We start from the raw sequence: 9,878 nt of genomic DNA on the forward strand, positions 1-9,878 counted from the left end.
CCACCTTCACCCAGCCCTCTCTCTAATACTTTCTGAGTGTGGCTCTGCTTCGGGTACTATTCAGGCTCAAGATTCATCTATAAGCTGATTAGTAAGCCCTACACCTTGCACAGTAATTTGCACATAATATATAGAAGTAGATTTGTTTAGTAGCCTAGTGAAAATTTTAGAAATATTTATGTACCTATTTTGAGACAGAGAGAAAGAGCACTCTAGCAGAGAAGGGGCAGAGAGGGAGAGGGAGAAAGGGAATCCCAAGCCAGCTTTGTGCTGTCATTGAAGAGCCCAGTGCAGGGCTTGTTCTCAAGACTATGAAATCCTGACCTGAGCCCAAATCAAGAGGCACTTAATGGACTGACCCACCCAGGTGCCCCAAACTAGTGAAAATTTTAAAGTGACTTGCTTATATGCACTATTTATAAAATTAAACTGTATTTTCCAATGGAAAATACTAAAAGCAGTCCAAGTAATGCTATAAAATCAACATTTCAATAGATTTCTTTAAAATTACATTTAATTTTTTTTCCTAACAGGTGGTCCTTACCTATGATTGGGATAGTAGACAGGAGAGGGGTATTTTTTTAAAAGAAATTTTAATTCTACAGTAGATAACTGTATTATTTTTTTCTATATTATCTTGTGGTTTTATATACATAAATATATATAAATACATACATAATGTTCCCAATTTTTGATATTTTTGTCAAAATTGGGAGTGTACTAAAGACACCATTTTTTTTTAATGTTTATTTATTTATGAGAGAGAAAGATAGAGTATGGAGAGGGGAGGGGCAGAGAGTGAGAGAGACAAAGAATCTGAAGCAGACCCCAGGCTCTGAGCTGTTGGCACAGAGCCTGACATGATGAGGCTTGAACTCACAGACTGTGAAACCATGACCTGAGCTGAAGTCAGATGCTTAACCAACTGAGTCACCAGGTGCCCATAAACACACAGTTTTTAATCTGGCTTATTAACATTTTACTTTGAGAATCGGTTCAGAAATAATTATGACAGCTATGCAATATTCATATGTGAATCATAATGTGGATCTTGTCAGAAAAGTTGAGTCAATGTATTTTTGAGTTCATTTTTTTCAGAGTTTGGGTGCTTTTGTCCCTGTATTTTCAGCAACATTAAAGATTATTATTAATTATTATTGCTCTAGTTTTTATCTCTCTCATTACCAACAACCATACGACCTCTGCTGTATCTCGCCTCCACCATTTAATAACTGCTGGCCTTGGGCAAGTTATTTGAGGCTTCTTGATGCCTCTTTGCATCATTTTTTTCATCTGTAAAATGATGATAATAACAGTGCTTTGTTCATAATGTTGTTGTGGAAAATAAATGAACTAATAGATGTAAAGTTGTTAGAACACTGCTTGGCATATAGCAAGCTATATGTACGTGCTGCTTTTATTTATATAATCTTAAAACTTTTATAATATCAAATACATTGATCATTTCCATTGTGAATTCTTTCATGACTTATATGCTTAAAATTTACTTTAATATTAGTTTATAGTCTTATAGCTTCCTCCCCACTTGTCCTAAAGGCTACATTTTCTGACAGGGCTATGTAATTCTAAAATAAAATAATTTGCAGAGATATTTATTTTCTTTGAATTCAGAGCAATGTTTACTATCTCTTATAAATCTTTTTAAAGACTCTACATTTCTTCTATTTTTAAAATTTTTTAATGTTTATTTTTTCTTGAGAGAGAGAGAAAATGGGGTAGGGGCAGAGAGAGAGAGAGGGACAGATGATCCCAAGTGGGGTCTATGCTGACAGCAGAGAGCCTGATGTGGGGCTCAAACTCATGAGCCATGAGATCATGACCTGAGCTGGAGTCAGACGCTTAATCAATCAGCCACCCAGAGACACCCCTACATTTCTTCTATTAATTGATTTATTTATCTTTGACCCCAGAAAGCAAAGCTATCAGATATGCCGGTCAAGAATTTGCTAGGAAGTTCAAACTACAGAACATTCAGTATAGTTTTGCACTTGTGTGTTTATATCTGAACCTGGAGATCGGGCTAACCTGCCCTTTGGAGCCCAGCACAGTCTGCATGCTGCCATTGTTCAGACATTTTGCTGTAGACTGTGAGGGCCTTGGCAATGGGACTAAGTGTACCTTCATCTCTCCAGCCCCCCTGGTTTCAGTGTCTTGGATAGATAGGCCACTCAGTCTGAATAAATGAAAGAAGGAGACATAAATGTTGATCTATTAAAATGTTGTCTTTCCCTTTAAGTAAATAATAAAATAATGTAAATTTGTTCTACAGATCATGACAGGGTGGTCCATAAAATCCAGACCCTCCTTCTTGGTTTACCGACAAATCCACTGGTACCTGTGCTCTTCCAATTTCAAAGAAAAGTATCACAGGTGCCTATGAGTTGCCTAGTCTAGTCCCTTGGAAGCAGTATGTGATGGCTTTGAAGTTCAATTGACAGGTCAAGTCCAGACTTTGCTTCTTTCTAGTCATGTCTCCTTGCTTAGGTGACAATCTTCCTAGTCTCAGTTTTCTCATCTCTGGACACAGACAATGTCCACCTCCAAGGATTGCCTTTGAGGAGATGAGAGAAAAAGCTCTATCGACATATCTGGCTCGTCAGAAAATCTTAATTAAGAGCTTCTGTTATTCTTTTTGTCATCGTCATCATCATTAATGAATATAAAAGACATTCTACTATTTTCACTGAGTTGCCTAAGCTACGTATCAGAGAAAAAAATCACCGTATATTTTAAAATAAAATCCCTAATTTCATATAAAGTGTGTCTGGAAAAGACACAGATTACTACCCATATATGAAAAATTTCCGTTTTCTAAATTTCTTTTCAGCTCTATTTCTTTAAAAGACACTAAAAAAGAATTCCAATAAGGTAAGAAGTAGAAAACCATTACCTCAGTCCAGGTTTTCTATTCCAAAATGAGCTGGTTCTCATGCAGATAAAGAAGCCCTCAATATGTAGACTTCCATTAAATCTATAAATAATAAAGCACTATCAATTTAAACCAGTGAAAGAAAATGTGTTATAATTGAATTTTCATTATATGGTATCTAATACGTACAAAAAACTGTATTGGTGAAAATCTTACCCTTCATTAGCTTGCACTAATTTTTCCATTTTCTCACCTCAAGGGAAGAACATTATTAGCATGGTTCTCCATCCACCACAACAATATTTATAATTGTCAAGGAAATGAAGTCTTGCCTCTTGATGTACCTTCGGAAAGCTCAGCAGCATATTTCTCTTACTTTGGAAAAAAGGAAACGTAAGCTTTTTTCATTAAAACAAAAGAATTTGGATTTAGACAGTTAATTTCATACATAATAATTTTTTCAACACATGAGTGCACTTTTCTCTCTGCTTTGTAATATATCCACTCTTAATAAGGGAGAGGTGGATTAGGCTAACCTAATTGCAACATGAGTGATAAAGACAATTGCAAAGGAAAGCAGTTACCATTTTTTGTACTCTAAAGTGGAATGGAAGGGTAGTGTTTTCTATTCTTCAGTTAAATTAATTTTGACAGAAGACAAACTCTATTGAATTTGGGGTGGGGGGAATAACCTACCAGCATTTCCTCATGTTTTTGTAGAAAAACTCATTTTCTTGCATATGTGTTTGAGGAGTCATTTACTTACACTTCAGGAATGCACTGGTACAGTCATTTTTATTTTGCTTGATTCTCTGACTATACAAGCCTTGCTCCCACTCCATTGGAGGGATAGTGAAGCTAATAAACACACAAGCAAAACCCTGAACACATGCCCTCAAACTACAAAGTCAAAAATAATGTAGACAAACTTATCCAAAGACAAGTCACCAAACTGAGCGGAGCGGGTATGTCTGCGTGGTAACACCACCACAAGAAAACACCTTCTGAACTACAGTTTGAATCATCTGCATCCCTTTGATACACTGCTATTATCTAAGGCTTAAGAATTCATTTGATGTAACAAATCTCTGTATTGAAAATGAAAATATGTCTGGGAGGAGTCCAGATACTTCTTCACATGTATATTTGTATTTGTCCAATTAGGTTGCATTCCTCCTAAAATGTTGCTGAGATGGACACACTGAACAAAATGTGAAAGACTTAACATAGACAAGGGTAGCAGGTCAATTTAGATATTATGTATGCTGAATAAAAGGAAGATGGTAGGATACAAATTGAGTTTCACAGAATTCAGCCTAGGGCAACAAGAAACAAGGTACTGAAATGAGGCATGAAAAGTTGTTAAATTAATTAAAATAGGAGGTCATTAGACTGATGTGGCTCAAAAGCCAGGGCACCTGTATTAGCAAACCAAAATTGAGACCGTAAATATCCCAAGGTTAGAAAACTGAAACCTAAGAACAGCCAATCATAAGGCCAACTAGAATTTAAGCTATAGACAATCAATAATTTCCTTACATTGTATCTGCATTTCCTCTATAAAAGATTTTTCCTGTTCCCCTCAATAGAACTTTCCAGTTCCCCTCAAAACTGCTTCCAGTTTGGCACTGCCTGATTTGAATTTATTTTTGCTCAAATAAATGTTTTAAATGTTAATATGCCTCAGTTTGGCTTTTCCACCAATAATAAACTTCTGTTGTCACACTTTCAGGGTCAGTCCAATGTCCAGGGAAAAAAAAGCTTTCTTGGCTTATCACCGGGCCATTTGTCTATGCTGTTAGAAAGCAGAATGTTTGGGCTGTTACTATAATTCATTCAAGCTAGAGCTTAGCCTATCTTTGGGGTTGTCTGGGGTCTAACCAGCTGATTATGTTCTTATGTGTAACTAAAAAATGGGTCTAGTGTTCCAGACAATTTAAGGATTATGTGTTACTGCTTTGCTCTGAAGTAATGATATAGTGAAACTATCTATAATCTGTTATGTTGTGACATGTTAACTAATACATATATATGTATATATGTATGTATACATACTTATTTTAATTTGTTCATTAAGAGTTTGTAAGGGCAAATACAAATTAAAAATAAGAGGCTTAATATTCTCTGTTGAAAATAAGGGAAGATATTCCCCTCCCTTCTTTTTCTTAGAACACTTACCTTAGAAAACTCTCTATCTTCTTTTTGAAATGTGTGTATCTTGTTGAAGACTTGATAGGTCTTTTGTCAACTTAATGACTCAGGAATGTCTTTCTCAAGGATCTGGGAGCCATCTCTTTGAAATGTAAACATCAAGGAAGATGGTGCCCCTATCTCCCAGTTTCGGATGGATGTATGAAGCTTAACTTTGGTGGCCTTCTCCTTCCAAGTTGCAAAACTACCTCCTGTCATAAATATATGAGGAGTTTGTTTTTCCTCTGGATAAAACCAATTAGATGATCATCACTCTAGTTACCAGAGAGTTAGAATGATCTATAGGTGAAACATAGTGCTGTTAAGTCCTCTTGATGAAATTTTGGGGTGATGTGGGGTTCATAGGGTCCAGAGCCAATGGCCAAGAAATAATTCCTGAAGACGGCTTTGGTGCTAAAAGGTGGTTTTATTAAAACGTGGGGACAGGACCCATGGGCAGGAAGAGCGGCACTGCAAGTATGAGGGTGACTGTTCTATGGAGTCAGGGAGATAGAGTCAAGAGGGAGTTTCCAAAGAGACTTTCACATGCTAAAGACTTATTGGAGGCCTAGCTATTGTCAAGTTAGGCTGCTTTTCCCTCTAGAAAAGCATTAACATTAGACAGCAGGGAGTTTCTGGACTTTAGGCTATGATGTGATTGCCTTTATTTGGTAAACTGGTGGAGACTCTTACCAGTTTAATCTTTTTTTTTTTTTTTTGTCCTTTCCTGTTTTGGGGTAGCTTGGAGTGTCCAAGGAATATCATACATGTCCCACCTGGGGGTGGGGGGTTACTACTAACCTGCACTTTGCCCTCAGCTTGCCCCAGACTACCTCACCACTCTTACATGAGCACTAGGTTTGGTTTATCTTGAAAACATGTATTTATGGGTTGTATCTGCTCAGTTACAGAAGAGAGTGTCTCTACAATCTTCCTGTTTTATAATCTCTTGTTGAATTGCCTGTGATACATGTCACATTGTGGTTTCACGCAGAAAAGTGTGTTGTTTTTCCTCTACTGCCTTTGGAGATGGTTCCTGGGTTGGGAGAAGATACTGTTCTTAATGATACTTCCCCAACAAACTCAAATTTGTGATATTACATGATGCCACCACTTTAATTTATAATTACCCTATCTTATGCAGTATTTGAAGTTATTTATAAGCATAAAATATTTTAAATCTTAATATTAACAGTCAATTAATAAGTAAAAGATGCATTGCTAATATAAAAGATTTTTGTAATGCATAAGTACATTTATAAAACCTAAAAGTTAAATAAGTTGGACTTCTCTATGGGCAAAGAATAAAGAAAACATGATCACTTCTAAGATTCATAGTGGCCATGAGCAACACACCAATTGCTCAGCAAAAGTGAAGATTTTCCTAGCACGGAATTCTGAGACTCATTTCTTTCGAATATTCATAATAGGCATACCCAGTGATCTTGTGGAAAATAACCTCAGCATCCTTCCTATATTACAAAAAACGGAAGAATTCATGTAGTTGTTTTTATAGTGTCCATCAATGCAATTGAAGAGAATGATATCAAAATAGAATGTAGTGAGAGCTGTAAGAAGGAGTTTCAGATTTGTACATCCTGATGGTCTGACTTGAACTGTGGTTAAAGTTTTGAATTTTGAGAATACTGAACTACTTCTCATGCATTTGTCCTTGAATGTTGTTTCTTCCAAGCAGGCAAAAGTAATTCAAGGTTATATTCTCTCCCAAACACTTAGATTGCAGGCATTCTCTGCTGATACTCAAAGGCAGATCTACATACTTTAAAAATAAATCAATAAATTAGAGATACATTTCTTAAGGAAATGATATGATCCAACCAGTACTTCTTATATTTAAATGAATAACTGAGGAAATAGTGGCTAACACACTATATATTTCTGGAGACATAGCAAAAAAGACAACCTATAAATCTTTGTGATAAAAAAAAAATAAAATGAAAAGAAGACAAAAATAAAGAAACTAGAAAAATTATGTAAACTACCACAATCAGCTTTAAAATACACAGATGAGCTGTCAGGAAGAAAAGTCCCAGGGGCTCCAAATTAGAGAAAACTGCAAAACAAATGGCAATCACCTGATGCCGCAGGAGCTTAAGGAGGTTTGTCTTTCTCAGAATCCCAGGGGCTTTAGTTTAAATGCCATCTGGGAACAGGAGATAAGGCTACAGAGGGGAGGGGAGGTTCTGGTACCAATGTCATCATATAAATCTGGGACACGTGAGGGGCTATCCCAGCAGTGATAGGGTGGTTTACAATGTCTCTCTTACTACAACCTGTACCCACATTTGCTAGATGACTCCCCATCCAAAATGCAACTGAAAACTTGGAAAAAATCATGTGTCAAATGATTCTGAAAGCAACCACCCTTCTCATGGGTAGATGGTTATTTTCTAATCCCCTCTTCTGACAAGCATCTGGAATTGGCTCCTTTCTTTCATTAGTATCAGCATTCTTTATGCCATTGAACTCAAAATGTAGAGATCATTCTTCTAACCTGGATAGAGTTTTTCTTTTAATATATGTTTTTCTTCAGACCTAAGGGCTCTCAGCACCTCGATTTCCAACCACATGCACACACACACAGTAAAAACTTGGTTTGTGAGCATAATTCATTCTGGAAACATGCTTGTAATCCAAAGCACTTGTATATCAAAGCAAATATTCCCCAGAAGAATGATGATTTGTTATGCAACCTCATGATTTGTTACCCAACCCAAAAATATTCATATAAAAATTATTACAATACTGTAATATAATAAAAAATAATAAATCACAAAATTTAAAGAAAAATAAACAAACTAACCTGGACTAACCTTTGAAAACCTTTGCAGATGGTGTGAGGGGAGACAAGAAAAAGGAGGGTTATTATGTAGGACAATTTTCACTATCACTAATGGAATCACTGCTCTCTATTGGCTCAATGGAATCTTTTTCTGCCTAGGGGACACTGTATATGTTTGCATGGATGTTGACTAAAGGACAGTATTAATAAACTCTTGTCATATCCTGTATTTAATATAGCTGTCAATATAGCAGAATAAAGGGTCTATGTCTGCAGGCAGACTCACCTAGAATGAAGCAAAGCAGTCCTAACCTTACTCTTGTATGGAAAAGCAAAGGATGGTTCGTAGGTGCTTTGAAGTGACAAAAAGATACACTAGTGTCAGTTGTGGGCACCTTCCAACATTCTGGGGAAAAAAAAATCACTGATTTCTGCCAAATACCATGGCCTAAGACTGAGCATTTGAGCATAGGAGATGATATATAAGAGAGAGAGAGAGACAGAGAGACAGAGAGAGAGAGGGAGGGAGTGAGAAAGAGAGGGGGAGAGAGAAAAAGCATTGGCTCATATGTGATCCTGTGACATTTGGCATCACATACTACTCATATTGCAAGGCATTGCTCATTTATCAAGTTAAAATTTATTAGAAATGTTTGCTTATCTCATGGAACACTTGCAGAACAAGTTACTCACAACCCAAGGTTTTAGAGTATGTATGTGTGTGTATGTGTGTGGTGGGTGGGTGGGTGTGTGTGTATACTATAACAGAAATATAATAAAACCAGTTTTAACTTATAATTGACAAATGTTCTGAATATGTTTTTATTTCTAAATGTCTCTAAATTCATTTCTTTGAATAGTTCAATGTTTCATAATATAGGGTTTAGGTAGAAGTAATTTCATTGGAGTTTTCTATGGTTCTGGCCCAAATTCTACATGCCAGAACCTAGGCTCAAATTTAATAACCAAAGAATCTAATAGAATTCAAGATAGTCCACCTGCATGCGGGGAGGGCTGGAATATGAAATCAACAGCCATGTGAAGGGTCGGGTTTTTTTTTTAAAGAAAATTTGGAAGAAATACAAAGGAATTATGAAATTAGTGAGTTCAAGTGAGTCATTACCATTAAAATTTGCTTTGTTTTCTTAATTGCTTAAGAAAATCATCCATATCTTCCGTTTTTCAAACTTCAGGAAAGTTGGTAATCCAATTCATTGGCTTTTTCATGACCAATGTTCGACATGTAATTTTTTTTTATTATCTTCAAGAATTCCTGAAGAAGCGGGAGGCGAAAGAGAGGGAAACAGGAGGAAGAAGAAGAAGAAGAAAAGAACAAGTAGCATGTTGTAGAACTCAAAGGTGGTACTGAATGCCAGCTATCAGATGTGAAGAATATCTCATTGATTATTTGGAAGGGGAAAACCTGTCCCTTATACATTAAAAATGAGAAAAATATTAAAGCAAGTTTATGTAATTCTGTATTTATTCTCACCCATAGGAAGGCCTTTATAAATTATAATATCATTGAGATTCTATAAACTTGACTAAAAGAGCAATCTATAACATTTGTTCTTATACTATGAACAAAAATTTTAACAAGACTTGAAAATAATTATTGTACTAACAACCTTAATTTTTGAGAAGTCTAACACCACACACTTTGCTAAAATCTTAATGACAACATGAGTAACTAAAAAGCAAGTCACAAATACACCAATCATAGATGAAGATGTGCAAATAGCTAATAAACATGAAAAATATCCAATCTCTACCACTACTCATCAGGAAAATGGTGTCTTGTTTTGATTTTTATTGTTTTTTGCCAATAAACAAACTAATGGACAAAACTAACTATAATAAGTAATTCTTGCAAAAGCCCAGTGGGATAAGCCCTCACATCTTGTTTGTAGGAGTGAAAGTAAATGTTTTTCCAAAGTATTTTGACAAATCAGACATATTCTGTTTAATGTTAGACCCCATGATGTGAATTTGCAA

At 35.8% G+C, this 9,878-nt stretch overlaps 1 long non-coding RNA gene across 1 annotated transcript in view; it reads left to right on the forward strand.

Annotated features, from left to right (window-relative positions):
* Positions 1–9,339, forward strand: part of LOC115296697 — an 81,531-nt gene extending 72,192 nt beyond the window's left edge. Inside the window, exons 3-4 of the long non-coding RNA XR_003911006.1 lie at positions 3,150–3,283; positions 9,152–9,339. This is a non-coding gene — a long non-coding RNA (uncharacterized LOC115296697). The remainder of the gene's footprint in view (positions 1–3,149; positions 3,284–9,151) is intronic.
* Positions 9,340–9,878: the final 539 nt, after the last annotated feature.

The sequence above is a fragment of the Suricata suricatta genome, chromosome 7 (genome assembly GCF_006229205.1).
Source record: "Suricata suricatta isolate VVHF042 chromosome 7, meerkat_22Aug2017_6uvM2_HiC, whole genome shotgun sequence".
Classification (NCBI taxonomy): domain Eukaryota; kingdom Metazoa; phylum Chordata; class Mammalia; order Carnivora; family Herpestidae; genus Suricata; species Suricata suricatta.